The sequence below is a fragment of the Rutilus rutilus genome (genome assembly GCF_951802725.1).
Source record: "Rutilus rutilus genome assembly, chromosome: 22".
NCBI lineage: Eukaryota > Metazoa > Chordata > Actinopteri > Cypriniformes > Leuciscidae > Rutilus > Rutilus rutilus.
Window position 1 is genome coordinate 8,088,822 of NC_140227.1, and position 18,254 is coordinate 8,107,075.

General features: G+C 35.8%; 1 protein-coding gene across 14 annotated transcripts in view; it reads left to right on the forward strand.

The window, feature by feature from the left end:
* The first annotated feature begins 4,668 nt into the window (after positions 1–4,668).
* Positions 4,669–18,254, forward strand: part of adgrl2a (adhesion G protein-coupled receptor L2a) — a 103,883-nt gene continuing 90,297 nt past the window's right edge. For 10 of the 14 annotated variants that reach the window (XR_014625869.1, XM_084395425.1, XM_084395427.1 and 7 more), the window contains exon 1: positions 4,669–5,320. The gene's annotated coding sequence lies outside the window, so the exon portion shown is untranslated. The remainder of the gene's footprint in view (positions 5,321–18,254) is intronic. The other 4 variants (XM_084395417.1, XM_084395423.1, XM_084395422.1 and 1 more) reach the window with 1 other exon arrangement.

Here is an 18,254-nt window from a genome sequence, read left to right on the forward strand (position 1 = left end):
ATTTGCAAATAAAGAGTCATGACCAATCAGTAGCTCATCTGATATTTGAGCCAAATACATTTTGAATGCAATAAATAAATAAATAAATAAATAATATTTAGTCAATAAAATAAAATAAAATAAATAATAATAGCAATACAGTATATCCAAATTGTGAATTTGAAATTGTGACCCTCATGTTGCCTCATGTTGTAACCCGTTAATGTTAAAAACGTGTACCACCAGACTAGCCCATCTTACAGTTAAAATGTATTTTATTTTGCATTGAAGTTTACATCTCTTTTTGTCTTCTCAGGACACAACGAGAGCCAGAGCTGCCACTGGTGTTTATATCAATGACTGAAGAAATATCGTGCCAAATGAGTTGGCCATTGATCTTATACACAGTGTTTAGTTTTCTCTTCCTTTCTTCCTAACACACATTAAAGAAGATTTCACCTAAAGATATGTGGCGGAACTGAAAAAAAAAAACAGTTCTATACAATACAAAGAGCTTCCAGAAATTATGTGACACAACACTGAATTGCCATTTAGTCCTCCAATTTAAATTAAGTTCATTAGGTGATGTAAATAGGAAATGAAATTTTCATCCAGCCCTGTTTTACTGTGCCACAAGCCTCATGAGGTTGCATAGTTGTTATGGAGTTAAGCTGAGTTTAAACATTAATTTCCACCAATTTATGCATAACTGAGCACCCAATGAATACATTTAGGACAATACTGTTTTATGGAAATAAGCTGTATGCATTCAAAAAGTTTTATAATTATCATCTTTTATGTGAACCGAAAGAGTTCTCTTTAAATGAATATAATTAATAAGAGTACACAGCTGGACTGAGGATTGCGCATTTACAATTATGTATGACTGTGAGAGATATTTCATCTTCTCTCAATTAAATTTTCAGGCAATTATTTCAGAAGATTATTGACCTCAGAGGGGACCACAGTAGTGACACATTGGTTTTGAACGTCTACCTTTCTCTTACTGTACTTATGTTAATTAAAACTAGAGAAACTTCCCAACAGCATCTTCGCATGTCCAAACACATGTGGCAGATAAATTATTCTCTTTTTGTGTGCATAAGTTTGAGGTATTTTCCTAGTTAAATTGTGAAGTTTGCACTCTTCCCCCCCCCCCCCCCCCCCCCCCCTTAAAACAAAAACTAAAATTGTTCACGGGTGTAAATATTACACAATGACTGCTCATTTATTAGTTTATGTATTTTAGCATTTCATATCCAGCCATTTACCTAGAATGGCAATACATATTAAATTAAGGAATTAATTAAATTTAAATGGATACATTAAATGGCCTTCAATTCATTGTGAATGAAATGCATACAATAATCTAACAACAGCAAAACTCAAAACAAAAGCAAATAACTAAAAAAATATATTATTATTATTATTAAATTAAGCCTGTTTCACGGTTTTTGGTTCTGCAATATTCTGGATTTTATTAATTTTAAAGATGATATCTGGATTGTATAAACATCAGATAATTGTTTAGTTTGGATAAGACATTGAGTCACCCCAAGCTTCCTAATGGGTAAGGGACAACGTTATTGCAGAATGTGTTTTTTGGCCTCTTGTGTAAATAGTATGAATTGGAGTCTTGCAGGTCATCGTACGGCAGTTGTATATGCTAATGTCTGGGCTATATTAATCTTAACTGGCGGACCTCAGAGAAGGGCTGAGCTGTCGGCTAGAGCTGTATCTGCTTTTACGCCACATCTGTTTCCACTTGGCTGTGGACATCTTTGCATCGAGCCTCCAAGTTCAGACGTAACAGTGACTTTAAATTACAGTGACCTTAATAACAGTTGCTAAACCATTCAGCACTGGTTAGATTTGTTTCACAGATATTTGTTTTAGCAGATATCGTGTTTCGGAGAGAGAGAGAGAAAGAGTTTGAGAGAGAATGCAAAACTGCGGCGTAATACAGTGACGTACACGTAGAAACTGTTGAAGGCTGTGTTAGTGTTAAATGTGGGAGAGTGGCATTTGTTTGTATAAGCCATTAGCTTTACAGGTCAGTTATTTGACATTTGTGTAATCCAGAAACCTATGTGGTCATGAAGAAAGTAGAATGTGAACTTCCTCTGAGGCTTGGGACTGTTCCTCCCCGTTCTCTCCTGAGTAAATAGTGAAATTTGGAGTGGCGAGGAGACATTTGAGGAGGGGTGGTTTTACTTGATAGCATTTTGAATTTATTTAAAATAGTTTTGGGTGTTTATTACAACTTTTTCATTTTGTTTCTGTCAAAAGCAGTTGGTTTTGTGGTCTGGATGAATTTCACTTGATTTTAAAACGCGGAAAAAAAAATTACATAACTCAGGGGAGTCGGAATTTAAGTACCAAGATGTTCTCCTAAAGTTCCTTGGGAGAAAAGGAAACAGAGGATGGCAAAGAGAACAACATTTGGCATTTTAAGAATTTAATGAGAAATGTTTGAGCTTATTTTGAAGTCTCTGACTTTGGTATTTTGGCAAACCTATAGGCATTTTTGTGATTTTCGTGTCCAAAGCAATTGTTCATAGATTGATACATTTTAGTCTTAAATTGCATGCCTGCCAACCTTTCAAAAATCAGAACGGTCCAAAACAACATCTAATTGTAGTTATAAACATTTCAAAGTGTTTATGCATCTCTCTCTCTCTCTCTTACTCTCTCTCTACTGTACAAACTATAATTCTCTACCCTACCCCTACAGATCACAGAAAATGTATGATTTATAAGTAGTTTTTTCATGGGGACCAAAAAAAGTCACAACAAGGACAAGGATTTCAGATATTGCCATCTTTGTGGGGGCATTTTGTCCCCATAGCATACCTGAACAACACACACACACATGCACACACACACACACACACACACACACACACACACATTCTCTCTGACTATCAGGATAATACATAAATGACCAAGTTTAACAGAAAGTGATCTGGACATGTGTGAAGTCAGGACAGTTGCTTTCTGCTGGTATAGTGAATGTCAAATGAGGCACAACACATTTACTAACATACACATTGTGCTTACTGCAAAAAAATCAGTTTGATGATGAAAAATCTGTTTCCATACAAAATGTAGAAACCACAGATTATAAAAACATAGAAATGAGAACACAAGCACACACATACACATACACAGACCAATGTAAATAAAACATTACAAACAGAAGACTGGGAGGGTTGCTGCTTGATATTTCAGAGGAATTTGGGGGGGGGGGGGGGGGGGAGTGGGGGGTTGGTCTGATGTGACATAGCAAAGACAGCTAAGCAGAGGAAAGCCGAACATTTTCTGATGATCATGATTAGAAGAGTGTTACACAGCTAATACCTGCATAATCCTTATTTAAGCTACAATCTGCTGTGCCACATAACATAAAGAGCAACTAAAATGAATAGAATTCCTTCCTGAAATGATCAACCAGTGTTATTTTCATTAAGTCAATCCGGTTACAATACACCATAGTTCAGTTGAATTCGTATTCATGTAAAAATGACACAATCTGTCACAGGTTCTCCGCTGCACATATTCACTCGATAAGGTCTGTTTCTTTAAAATCCACATGTGCAAAATTAAACATGACATTTTATGTTGCTTTCTAGGATGATGATGATGATGATGATTATTATTATTATTATCATTATCAGCATGATATTTTCTCTCATGAATGCTTTTAAGATTCAATTACTTTTCGTACAGATTTATATTTGTATGTATTGTAACTTGTATTGTATTTCCCTTGTTTGTAAAGATTATTGATACTAAAAAAGTGTATTTTCTTTAGTTTAAGATTTTGTTCTGAAGTACTGAAGAAATAAATGCCATAATAGCAAAAGCATTTAATGAGCTTTTTTTGAGGAGACAACCGTAGCATATTTAAATAGATAAAATCAGTGGTGTGTAACAGAACTGATGTGTTGTTATGTGTGTATGTGAGAGAGTGTGTAGTTGTGTAAATGTGATTTTGCTAAACCCCATCGCCTTCCTTTGACTGCAAGAATGCAACACACATGTGGTTTTACTTCAGCAAAACTAATGCATAAACATCAGAAAAAAATATCAGAATGACCTTTACTACATCTGTTTTCTCTTTTGTCCCTCAAAATGGATATATTACTATGTAAAGTTATGCATGTGGAAATATAAGTGTGCACTCTTACACTAAGCTTCACCTGCTGTATGAGTGAAACAGAGAAATGCGCCCTCAGAGTTGCTGTATTTGACTAAAATATTGCTCTAAAGCTTTATTAAAGCCAGGTGTAAGGGGGGATGTGATCCAGTTGCATGCTTCCTTCCATGGCCTTTTCAACTCATTCTTTAACAGTTCTGGGATGTGCATTGCATTTAAGGGTCACTGACTGTGAGGATGGTCAACAAATGAAATAATGGTAAGCACGTTGGTGAAAATGGCATGTATGCCCCTTTGTTCTGTGGATTACTGCTCCAGTTGCAGCATGGCTACAGTCACTTTCTGATTGAGGCCAAGTTGAGGGAAAAAGGACGAAAATCTGCACTTTTTCTTTTTGATGCAAGCTAGAATTACAGTGAGAAAACACGTACAGTCATTGGCTGAACAGGCCAGCCTGCCCACAGCATGAGAGGAATCTTTCTCTATGAGGGGCACGTAGAGCAAATCCAGTGGATAATGGCCAAAAAGTTGTATATACAAAACAAATAATCTGCTTTGCATTCCTCCTCAGCTCTGCGTAATCGTCTTCCACAACAGCCTTTGCTTGAGTTGTACTCACGATAATATGCTTATGCGATCATTTTCTCGCCGACTCCGTATCCGTGTGATCCAGGAATCCAGTTCCAGGTTTTAAGTTCTGCCTCTCTCTCTCTCATCTCGGCTCAGCTCGCACAGAGAGAAATCCCTCAGCCGCGGGCCGCTCTCTCTCCGGCTGGAACGGGACTCAACAAACCCGAAGAAGACGCTCTAAGGACTGAAATAAATAAAGAGGGCTGCTTTTGTTTGTTTATTTTTCTTGCGTTCTTTCTTTGCTTTTTTTTTTTTAATTAGTTGCCTTGCGAACAGGTCCGCGTCCTCTCTGTCCCTCTCCTCCAGCAGGACAGACGCACGGACTCTCTCCGCACTCGCATCTCTTCATCCCGGCACGGCGGAGCGCAGGACTGAGCGCGGGTCTGCGGGAATGTGAGCGCTCACACTGAGAGAAAGGCTCGGATGAGCGGAGCATGTGTGCGTTGTGCGCTGAGACGCGCTGCTCCTATTCTAAGACCTGCTTGTAATTGTCTCAACTGATTCATTAACTTTCCGTCTGATTTTCTTCAACTCTCCGTTCACTCTCAAAAGGTAAGAACCTTTTTGTTAATGATCATAATGCGCGTATACTGATAAACCCTGTTGCTCTAGTGGATGATTGTCAAGTTTGTGTTGGTTACCCAAACTTTCTATGCAAAAATATATTAACGAGGAATTAATTATCTGGGTCATGCATGTTGCAAGGTTAGGCTATATCAAAGTGAGTATTTTAAATATATAGGCCTATTACATTTAAAAAAAATAAAATAAATAAAAAAAAAGAATGAGAAAAATGAAAGCATTGAGTTCCAGTCAGATGACTCGAAAAGAACAAAACTACTCTGTTAAGAGTAATTAAAATGATGGAAAGGGGGACCATGGCTAATTGAGAAATGGTTAATCAAAACACAACCAGATGTGGATTGATTTGGTCGGCTGCCATTTCTCTCTTTGTCTTATTTCTTTCTTTCTCTCACTCTCTCTTTGAATGGAAACTATTAGTGTGGGAATGGGGGTGGGGGGGATCTAGGGGTCTGCAAATAAATCCCATAGAGATATTTCATTCCATTGGAAATTCTTTAAAGGTGTCGGTGAAGTCTGCACACTTTAATTTATTGTCATTGCCTTTTGCTTCCTACAACAAGCGTGTGGTGACCTACATCAACTGTTGAACTCACTAAAGCTTGACTTGGGTTGTTAAATTGAGGTCTTGTGTCTATAATTAAAAGCAATTTCAGGCTCTTTTTGCTGGTTTTTAACTCCTCAGGATGATTAATGTGAAAAGAATGGTTCAGAGTGCACCGACAGCAGTGATAGAGTGCTAACTAGGGGACTGTAAGAACCCAGTGCAGTTTAAATCGTCTGAACCTGACTTTCTCTAAATGTAACATCGGACACTTGTGAGCAGCCGCTGTTAAATTAGATCCTTTAACCCCACATTCATAATTAATCCGCACCCGGGCCCCTGGTGCCAACAGTGAGATGAGCAGAATCCGGTCGGTGGCACTTCTTTGCCCAAACACACTCTGAACTGCTCTGAAACGAACATCTCGCCGGGGCACAGAGAAACTGGCAAACTTTGCATTAGTATGCATGTTACATTGTAATTACATAAGTAATACTATTGTAATTAATGTATTATAATTATTTATGGTGCTGATAATTACACATTATTATTGTCATTATTGTAGCAATTAAATGTAATAGCATATAATATATGTAGCTGGACACTGCAATTTGAAATGTTACCAAAACACTGGGCAAATCACAATTGTTTTCGGGTAAACATTGCTGTAGTGTGTAAGACCCAGTAATACGAGTCAATGCATGAGCGCGGTGTTGTTTGAATTGCGGTGCATGACGTGAGAGACACTAAAAACTGAAGTGCGAAACATATCGAGTCACCTGAATGAAGATCTCGCCTACTTCAGATCGGTCTAGACCTACAGTTGCTGTTTATGTAGACGGGAGCTGTATTTTAAAATTGAGTTTATGATTCAGGCCAGTCTAATATTTTTGTTAACGGCATGTTTCCATTGTTACATTCATGACATTGAAAAATATCTTGTAATATAGTGTATACTTAACTAGAAAAAAAGTACTAGGCTTATATTTGATCTCATAAAGCTACAAATACCCTGTTTTAAATACCCAATATAAGTCCTCCGAATTAGAACTTTAGATGAGGATGTGGAGTTTTACCATATGGCATGTGGTTTTTGGTCTGGATTCTTGCATGTCACCATTTGTGCTTTAAATAGACATTCTCTGACCAAAAAATGTTTTGAATTTGTATAAGTGTGAATGGACTCTGTTTGAAGCCGCTCCATTAGCATTTCAAAGTGGCCTGAGCTCTATTTGAGCCCTGTGCTCTATTAGCTTCAGCACAGGCCCGGAGAACAGGAGGGGTGAGAGGGGACCAGGGCTTGTAGTTCATTTCTCCTCGTCTTTGTGTTTGTGTGTGAAAACACTATCCCATCCTTTTCATTTCAAAGGAATATTTTCCTTGGCTCTGTTTCTTTCTGGCCCCCTTCCTGCATCAGAGAAATGAAAACAGCCAAACATGAGCAGGATTATGAGATCCACCAGAGAACTTGCTTAGGTATTTTCACTCAAAGCGGAAAAGTAGTGTTTTTCTATACGTTTCCAGTAATGCAGAGATGAATGAATGTTATAACACCTACGCAGAAATTCTTCTCACAATTGTGCAGCTTTATGTTTATGAGAGTTAAATCTCACATAAAACCCGGCAGATGTCTGATTATTCACGATTCACCTCGTCTTCATAGTGCTGACATTTTATCCTAAATATAAAGTGGAATTCTTTTTTTTTATTTTTTTAAGTCAGCTTTGAAAGTTTGTGTATCCGTATATCAATCTGTTTTAAAAAATAATTTTGTTAGCGAGATTGTATTAGGTTTACTTTGGGAGTTCTTTGTCTTCGACCTCCATATTAATTTGCTTATATATATATCTCCTCTGTTCTCATTGAATAATATTCCGATTTTTTTTTTATTTATTATTATTATTTTTTTTTTTTTTTTTCGGCGATCTGGAAACATGATTTGTGGCCCAGTGTGCTCATTTCAATGTTATGTTCAACGCCATATGGTTAATATCAGACACATGTGGAGAGCATTTGAATGGTTAAATGTATAAATTATGAGCATTTTGTCACAAAAAGTGTTTTTATATCACAGTTGAGCCTTAATGAACAAGCCAAAGCTTTTGTTCAAAATGTGGAATAAGTTTTATTAGAGCCTTAGTACATGGTATTGTGTGCGTGCGTGTGTGTGTGTGTGTGTGTGCGTGCGTGTGTGTGTGTGTGTGTGTGTCTGTGTTTGTGTGTGTGTTTTGCACAACAGTGTAATTCCACTGACAGCCATTGTTCTCCGAACATCAGAGCGTTTGCACAGCCGAATCAAATAATCGGACTCACTGAACAACAGATATGCCATGCAGCTTGTAGACTTGAGCTATGGTTTCTGAATAGTGTTTAGAGAATTTAACGGCAAAAAAATAAATAAAAACAATAATGTGCTAGAGGAATTTGAGGGGAAAAAACAAGTGGACCACTAGACATGTCATTTGCTCCGTAAGGCAATGTTGTTACTTTAGAGACACCGTGATACAGGCCATCTACACCGTGGTTACCAAGCGCATAAAGGCGAAAACACATCCAGTTGTGCAAGATTATCAAATCAGATGATTTCTTTCCCTGTTTTTTGATTCAGTTGTGTGTTTACAGAGCACCCTGCTGTGCCGATAAACGCTCGCCAATTTGCGGGGAATAAACAGCCCTGTTACACTTGGAGTTTTATGTAAAGTGCTCAACTGCCTTTGGTGGGTCAAATACCTGAATTTTACGGTGGTTTTTATTTTACGATCAGTAATCAGTGGGAAGGCAGGGCGCCTTCTCTGCCATTTTGTCAAAGCGTTTGTTTCTGCTTGCGAAAGGTTTTGTGTGACAGTGGGACGGCAGACTTCATACACAGGCTGCCATTTTAATCAGCTGCAGACTGTGGGCAGCACACAGCACTCTGAACACACCCAGACTCCAGTGTGTTCACTCATGCAATCAGTTTCATTCATTTCAAAATATCTGTACATGTAATAGAAATCATTTCTAAACACAAACAATTGTCGATTAAAAAAGTCATTTAGGAATAAAAAGTAATAATAATAATATTTCAACATAGTATCACTTTTAGTAACAATTCTCCACTGTAAAATAATAACAACAAATAAAGTGGTGCCGGAGTGATAAGTTCAATCACTTTTTACATCCAATCACTTACTAAAACTAAATTAACTCTGGCATGTTTATTTTTATTTAAATGTAAATGAAGTCCACAGCATGGTTCGTGTTATTTCGTTTTCAAATTCAGAACTACACATATTTAGTTTGGTGTACACACAGGAGGCATGACTTATCTATCGCAGAATTGGTATTTAGGGGAAAAAAATGAAAAGAAAAATTCAATTTCTAATCAGAGAGGAGAAGGTAGGAACCCAGATACAGGGTAAACAGTATCTGTGAGCAAAGCGAGAAAGAGAGAGAGAGAGAGAGGGGGGGGGGGGGGGGTTTATTAGACGTCTGGTGGTAGGGAGAAGGGTTGTGTCTCGGATGGCTTACACTTGAAAGGGCCATTTTTAAGCAGACACACCTGTTATTTCAGAACGCCGAGGAGAGTTTAAGCTGCAGTGTAATTCTCCTTTTGTTTGTTATCTACAACAAAAAAATCTCCAAATTTCAAAGATTATAAAAATGCACACTTTTAGAAGTTTCATGCTGTTTTTTTACATTTATTTATAATTTATTTACTAATTATTATATATTAATATCTGCTACATAATAGTAATCCTTACAGTTTACTATTAACCTTACTTGTTTTACTTTCAATTGTCCATTAAAGGTATCAAAAATGTCAATGGACATTTGGGAATTATATATGAATCTAATATTTCAGTTTCTTCGGTTAAGCGTCGGAACATTTCACTGATGGTGTAAATTCTTATCAGAAAATACTGAAATAGAATAATGGTTAAGACATTTCCTGCGGATTCCACTAATCCTCAAATAACTAATCTAATCTGGGGTCAACAGTGAGTTGTTTCTTAAAAACATTCCGGGGTCAGAGGTCAGACTTATCTTGTGTGGTTCACCGGGGCAGATGTAGCCAATCATGAGGGTGTTCCTGGATCTCTTGACCTCCTGATATAGATAATTTTGCTTTAAATTATCTTTCCACATGTTAAAAAACTGCACCAGGTGCTGATTCAGCTGAACAATGGAGCACATGTATCAGAATGAAAGTGTGTGACATGAAAATTCTGATTGTTAAGGTGAAGTATATTCAAAAGAAAAAAGAAGTTTTTTAGCTGTCCAGACGAGATAAAAAAAAAAAAACGGTGGTCTGTAATTATGCGACGACAGCGCCGTGATGTTTTAGACAATAGGGACGACGGGATTTCTGCTTGGGTTGAGTTGCTGGCCACCACTGACTGATCTTTGGCATTTATTTATTTTTTCCTCCAGTGTTGTACTGATTAAGCTAAGGAATTCAAAAAGGATACTGTTCCTAGATCAGCACTTTGGGGTCATTCCAAATAGAGCAAGCTAGAGAACTCTTCATTACGACTAAATCAATGTTGTTGCTACCATGCATTAATCTGAATTCAGATATAGAGATTAGCAGTTTATTAAGGTGTGAAACCTTTGTGCAAGCCAGAGGTGTACACTGATTGGATAATCAGTCTGCGAGTGACACCTGACATCTCCGCCTCCATTGATTTTCCAAAAGAGGCCATTGGCCACATTGCGTAAGATGACACATAATGAGTGGAGAATTTAATTCAGACCAACAGCCAGGTTGCAGAGCTAAGTTAATTACATTATGGTAGCAGTCATTACTCTTTACTCTAGTGCTGATGTGCCCAATACAAACAGCCTTCAGTGTCTTTCGCTCTGACACACTCACCTGGCCGCTCGGGCTCAAATGTAACTTGTCAGCGACATTGTGTTTTGTGTGCTTATTTAACGCAATGCATCAGCCATGCTAGGCTGAGGAATGACAGCTGCAATATTTACTACCCGAACAAACTGGATTCATGTATATAAATCCTTTTTGTATTTTATTTTTTTATTTTTTACCATGACTGACATATTAATACAATACAAATCATCTGCTGAATGGTATCAGTGATTTTCATCCAACTAGATATGTAAGTTGATCTGACACCTCTTCAATATAATATAAAATCTGAACCAAATAATTTTCTAACACACATTAGAGATTTTATTGTGAATGTTTTATCAGTTCAAAAAAAAAAAAAAAAAAAAAAAAAGGTTGTCGTCTTTAGACTTTAATGACTTCAGAATCTCTGGGGGGTCCTTCAAAAGTTTTACGTTTAGTTTTTTGAAATTTACGGTAATAAAAAGTCTTCACAAGGCTACAATTTAATGAAATAAACGAGTGCTGCACATTCAGAGTCAGAATGCGGTGCTGTTGCACATTCTACAGGAGCTTTCAGAGCAGTTCGCCATCAGTGAACACTGCACACGTCAAGCGATTGCTCATGTAGATGGTAAATAGATGAGTGTGCATCTGATCTCCCTCAGCCTTTTGAATGACCAGCTTGAAGTAGTAATGCATAAACATTTAAAAGTAAGAGTTCTGGGGTATTTTTTACTTATTTATAATGAAAGTCCCACATTATACATCAAACATTTTTTTTTTTTTTTTTTAATATTGGTATTTTAGTGACACAATCAATGATGTATTTGTAATTTAAATGTAAAACTAAACTTTGTATATATATATATATATATATATATATATATATATATATTCAAATGTATTGATATATTGGTGCAAAAACCAACTTATATAGAAGTATAGAAACCTTGTATAGAAGGTTTATAGTTAATTTAATTTAGTTAAGCTAATTTAATCAAGTTTAAATAAGTAAACCGTTATGAGATACGTGATTTATTTTGAGATTGTATGGGATTGCGTGTAATTGTAATAAAACGATTGTAATTTGAGATTTTTTTTTATTTGTGCTGGTCTTAAAAAAGGTATTAAAAAAACAATATTTGTTTCTAGAAAAAAAAAACAAAAAAACATGCAGATATGCCCTGGACTTGTTTCACCTCGAAAATGACTTTTGTTTTTGGCTGCTGTTACCGAGGCTCCATCCAAATAGCTATTAACCATATGTTTCAGTAATGCTCTTGGTAATCTATAGCCTTTCAAAAATGTTGCCAATAGTTAACAAATTAGTTGAATGTGATCAATATTAATGTAATCAATGTTTAAGGCAGTAATAGCAAGTAATGATAAGTTTGGAAAGTGAATACTGGGATACATTAAAATGCTATCAAGGGTGAATTTGACCTTCAGCCCTCATGTCCCAGTCAAAAAAAATTATTAAAAAAAAGCCTCCTCAAAAGATTTGAGTTTGGATCCGTTGCAAACTCGCATTCAGGTCTGGCACCATTCTGATGTGGAACGCTCACTTTAATGCTCCAATGAAATCTCACTGGATTAAATCAAGTCCCATCCCCCACTGAAATAAAAACAAAGAACGGCAGACTAATACATTATCTTTGAAGAAATTACCCAATTACATTGCAAACAGAAAAAAAAAAAAAAAAAAAAAAATTGAAATGATGCTGAAATTTGGTCTTGTTTGAATTGTAATGTCTTCTCTAACATATCGTGTTTTTATCCTGAGAGACAGGAGTACAGAAGACAGGAAATGATACGTAAAGAGAGATAGAGTGTGATCGCGTCTTCCACAATGAGCGCCAGTGCTCGGTGTGTCTTGAGCACGTGTTCCACCGGCAGGCCGTAGCTCGGACTGTAAAGCGCAGGATTAAGCAGCACACAATATAAGCTGAGTTCCTTTATTTTCAGGCTGACTATAATGACCACAATGCATTTCCAGTGTGAACTCCTTAAGGAGGGGACACAGGTCACAGGCTGTTACAGGCGTAGCATAAAATGACGAGACAAGACTGAGCTGATGTGTAGTAAAAATATATATAAACATGGACTTTTAAGAAAAACATACATTTTTACACACCTTATATAACACTACAGATCAAATATGTGTATAAAATCTCAACAGTTGCTGCCCATCAATGACATTTAAATTATTTAAATAGTATTTTAGCCACATGGCAGTTTTGATATCTTTGGTTTGTCACACCTGCTGAAATGGCTCTGAATGCCACAAAACTGCGAAGTGTCAAACACTTCCTAATGGCATTTGCATAACTCACACATGCCTGGTGTGAATTTCGCCCCAGTTAACACACAAACAGTGGTGGGGCGGCTTGTCACGCGGCACACACAAGAGAGTTATATGACATAATCATAGATATCTAGCAGATATCTAACTGAATATCTGTAAAGAAATTATTCCACTGAGGAGTTTTAGTTTAGCATATACTGCGTTTTAAAACACTGAAAACATCAAACGGGAAACTGTTGAGCAGTCTTTAAAAAAATAATGGCATCATTAAAAATACATTGTGTATATTCTACAATGTGGGAAAAATATAGATAGCACATACAAATTATATGTATATATATATACAGGATAGTAGTATATAGTATATAGATATATTGGACAATGTGAGAACTCACACACACACATACACACACACACACGTCTGGTTCGCTATCTTTGTGGGGACTCTCCATAGACGTAATGGTTTTTATACTGTACAAGCTGTATATTCTGTCCCCTTACACTAACCCTAACCATCACACAACATTTTCTACATTTTACATAAAAAAATAAAAATAAAAATAAATAAAAAAACTCAATCTGTATGATTTATAAGCTTGTTTCCTCATGGGACCTCAATTTACACACACACACACACACACACGCTGGTGCACCTATCACGTACATTCCATAGACGTAATGGTTTTTATACTGTACAAACTGTATATTCTATACCATAACCCTAAGCGTACCCCTAAACCTACCCATCAAAAAAAAAAAAAAAAAAAAAAAAAATTTTTTTTTACATTTTTAATAAAACATTGTTTAGTATGTTTTTTGTTTGTTTTTTTAAGTCATTTTAAATATGAGGACTCAGGAAATTTCCTCATGAACCACATTTATGTTGTAATAACAGTGTAATACCCATGTCATTATACAAATGTATGTCCTCATAAATCATATAAACAAGCACACACACACACTTTTTTTTTTATGAAAACATACTATTTTATTCTAAAATATTTAAATGTTAAATTCAAAAGTTACATAATGCTGACAAACAGAACAAAATCAAATCATTGCATTTATAATTAATAGGCATATTTCTAACCGTCATTATCTCCCGTGATGGACAGCGCTGCTTTATCTTCATACTCCGCGAGTGGATTGCTACGAGCCCACGGCCCAACCGGCCCCCGTCACCGCCACGGCTCCAGTGGCCTCTTTTGTTGTATTCTGATAAGATCTACTCAGTGTTTGCTTCACCAACCTCCAGTGGTGTGTCTGGTTACTTCACTGCAATTAAGAGAAAGGAAAACATGCCCAACCAAAGCGTAGAAACATCTTCTGTGTGCGTGTGTGCGTGGGCTTTCATTCACAGAGTTTAATGTGATTCATAGATTATGTCACAGAATACATAAGGATGGAAGATGCCTTTTGTGGTGCAGTTGTATCTCCTATTGGACTTTCTGTCCGGCGCATGCAGTGAATCGCAAGCCCCATCAAAGCAATTACCTTTGCTAAAGCCATATTAGTCTTATAATTGGATAATCTTGTATTGCTTTGGCTTAATTCATTCTGTTGCACCAAATGGTTTCCTGTCCTCAATAACATTTTAGACTCTCATGTTCTTAGAGAGAAACTCTCTAGCTTTCCCTTCATCTCATGTTGGAGGCTAGTTTTTTTTCTTCCCTGAAAGCACAACAGAAAAATGAAATACTAGAGAATGCGAATAAACACACTAGAATCAGAGACAGTGACTGTGCAATATACAAACTAATGACTATGACTCTTTTCCAAAACCTACTGCCCTGCCTTGCTATGTACTTCCTACATAGGCAGCTGCCTTCTTAGGCAGCATCCTAACAGAATGGAACCTCATAAGACCATTTTGGAATGCTCTACACAGGCAGCAGTTCTGTGTGTTTTTTTTTCAAAGAGCTCACAACAAAGCATTCCTATGATGCCTATACGTAGACAAGCTCACTAGGTTTCGGAACACATCTTATTCATTATTAAATAAGCACAAAAGTTAGAGGTCAGCAATGTTAATACTTGTATTCAGCAAGGACGCATTAAATGGATCAAAAGTGACAGAAAATACATTTATGATGTTATAAACCGATTTATATTTCATTTAATGATGTCTTTTGAATGTTCTATTCATCAAACAACCCTGAAACCCAACATTGATTATAACAAGAAATGTTTCTTGAACATCAAATCAGCACATTAGAATGATGTGGCACTGAAGACTGGAGTAATGACTGCTGCAAACTTATACTTATATATATATTAAATTGTGTTCTTATTTTACAATATTACTGTTTTTACGTTTTTACGTCAAATAAATGCAGCCTTGTTGAGCATAAAAAAACATCTTTCAAAAACATGACAAAAACCTCTCAGACACCAAACTTTCTAATTGTAGTGTATATAAGTATAACATAGCAAAATATTGAAGTGAATTGAAAAATATAGCAATAAATGCTGTTTGAGAGTATAGGGAGTTGAACATATTTTTTTTAATTAATAAATTAATATTTTTATATAAGTATAAAATAGCATATATTTAAATGTATTGACAAATATTACAATATATGTTGTTTGAGAGTATAGGGAGTTAAACTTTTTTATTTTTTATTCATAAATTATTATGACAAAATAATTGTAATAATATAATTATTAAAAAAAAATGTTTTTTATATAAATATAAAATAAAATATATTTAAGTGTATTAAAAAAATATTATAATATATGTTGTTTGAGAGTATGGGAATTAAACATGATTTTTTTAAATTAATATTTATATAATTATATAACCTTATAAAAGCTAATGGTAGTAGTCTCATAGATAATCACTAGAAAATAAATATTAACTATGAAGAAAATGAATGTTTTTTTGTTTTGTTTTTTCTTCTAACACTACCGTTGCTCTCTATTAACATTAGTTGTCATCTTTCACTGAAGGGCTATAGCAAAGATATATGCACTATACGCTAGAGTGCAAAGACACGGAGCAACACTAAGTCTGTGTGAATGATGGATAAATAATTTAATGGCATCATTTGCATACTGTATGTTCAGCTCTTATTAAAATCTAAACATACGCCTTTGATCAGAGGGAAGCGCTACTTGTTATTTTTGACCTCTTTGTGAAGCAACCTTCCTGAATTGATCCCTGCTTTCATACAGTTGCGCTGTCACCCCCAAGTGTGCTCATGATATCCTCCTCTGGACTCAGATTGTGGAAAATTACACTGAATGGCAGAGACCTTCACAACATACCAGAGCTGAAAGAACATGAATAAAGAGGCTAGAGAGATAAAACAACAGACAGAGAGAGGCAGAAAAGGAATTGTCTGTATCTGCAGCCCTTCCGCGGGTGGCAGAAGACAGCTGAAATGCTGGTAATCTATTTATATCAGGAAGATTCCTCGGGACACTAAAGGCTTTGATTTCTGGACAGGTTCGGAGTCCATTGTAGGGAGGTTGTTTCCCTGGACGCAGGTCACTTATATGACATGTCTCCCAAAAGAAAAGCATTCTGGCTCCACAAAAGCCATTTGAGGATTGCATGAAACGCTGCAGGAAAAGTTAGATGACATGAAACCCATCAATGTCACATCCTAGCGCCAGTATGCTATCGAATGCTTTTCCGACGCACCCCGGCTAATTTCTGAGGAATATCATTGTTCAGACTGCATCATTGTCCAAAAAATGAAGTGTAACTGTGAGGGAACTTTATAATCAAAACATTATTGACTGAAATGCGCTTAGAAGCAGCCCTGTATTCCTGCTGGTGTTGAATGTCCAACATTATATATTGTCAGATGTTTATGCACTCTATTTAAGAACTACAAATCCCTTTGAAATACATGAGATAGATAACAGCATCTATGTGACAGTGAATTTGTCACAGTTGAATTGTAAATAAACAAAATGAGGATGAGAAACCATTTCACAACAGTTTCGAAACCTTTCCTGAAAACATTTCACAACTGGTATAAAATTCAAGCTTCAGGCCCTCCAGCAAACTGCTGTTCCCAATCCTATCATGCATTTATTACACTATAAACAGGAAGAAAATTGCAAGGAAACATGGTGTCATATTATTTCACACATTCTCTGCATGACTGTTGCCATCACAGCATTACGCGTGGGCTTGAAGGACTGACGGAGCACAAGACGACGATGATACCGTTCATTCGGGCTAATATAGCATACAAACTCTTCAGTCACTCCGAGCTGTGTCTGTTTGACTGTGTTTATGTGTCGATTTAACCTGTGTGAAAACAGAACCACCATATCTGGTGGTTACGTTCTCTAATCTGCTAACTAGCTTCTAAATAAAGCCAGTTTTGCTACCGATAACAAACAGCCCTAAAGCCACTTCACAAGCCTGCAAGAATAGCTATTACCAAGTGTCTGGGTTCCAAAATAAGATATTTCAGCAACAAAACTTTGGGAAAGTACAGAACAGACAATGAAATGGGATTTCTGAACCAGTGACATGGACAATAAAGAAGATGTATTGATTTAGTAACATTAGCAACTAGGTGCTAATCTGTGAAATATTCTAAATTCTAAATGGTAATTATTGTTTTTATTATTATTATTTAGATGTGTAATAATAATTACTATAAATATGTATTATTAATCAGTGCTGTCAAATCGTATATTATATTATATGAATGTCTCTGTGTGTGTGTATATATATATTATATATTGAAAATGTAGTATGCTGAATATATATATATATATATATATATATATATATATATATATATATATATATATATATATATATATATATATATATATATTCGAAATGTGTGTATATATAAATATGTGTAATAATAATCATATATATATATACACACACACACATTTTCATAACCATTAAAATGCTAAAATGATTGTGAGGGTTGTCATGATTGAATTATTACTAGTATTATTTTTGGAATAATATAATGTACAAGTGATGTATTTCATTGTCCTAACTATGTGTTTACAGTTGCCAAATTACATAACAAAATTCTCAACTATCAGTTTTATAATAATCCATTAATAACCGTAAAACCATTAGTCACATGACAAACTCTTGTCATGTAAATTGGCCTTTTCGATGTTTCGACTGAAATATCTAGAACTGACGATTAGCCATTCAACTTCTTTTAAAAGTTTCAAAAGTGAAGGGGGTCAAATGAGTTCAGTCTCAATCTAGTGTAGGGACATCTGCGTC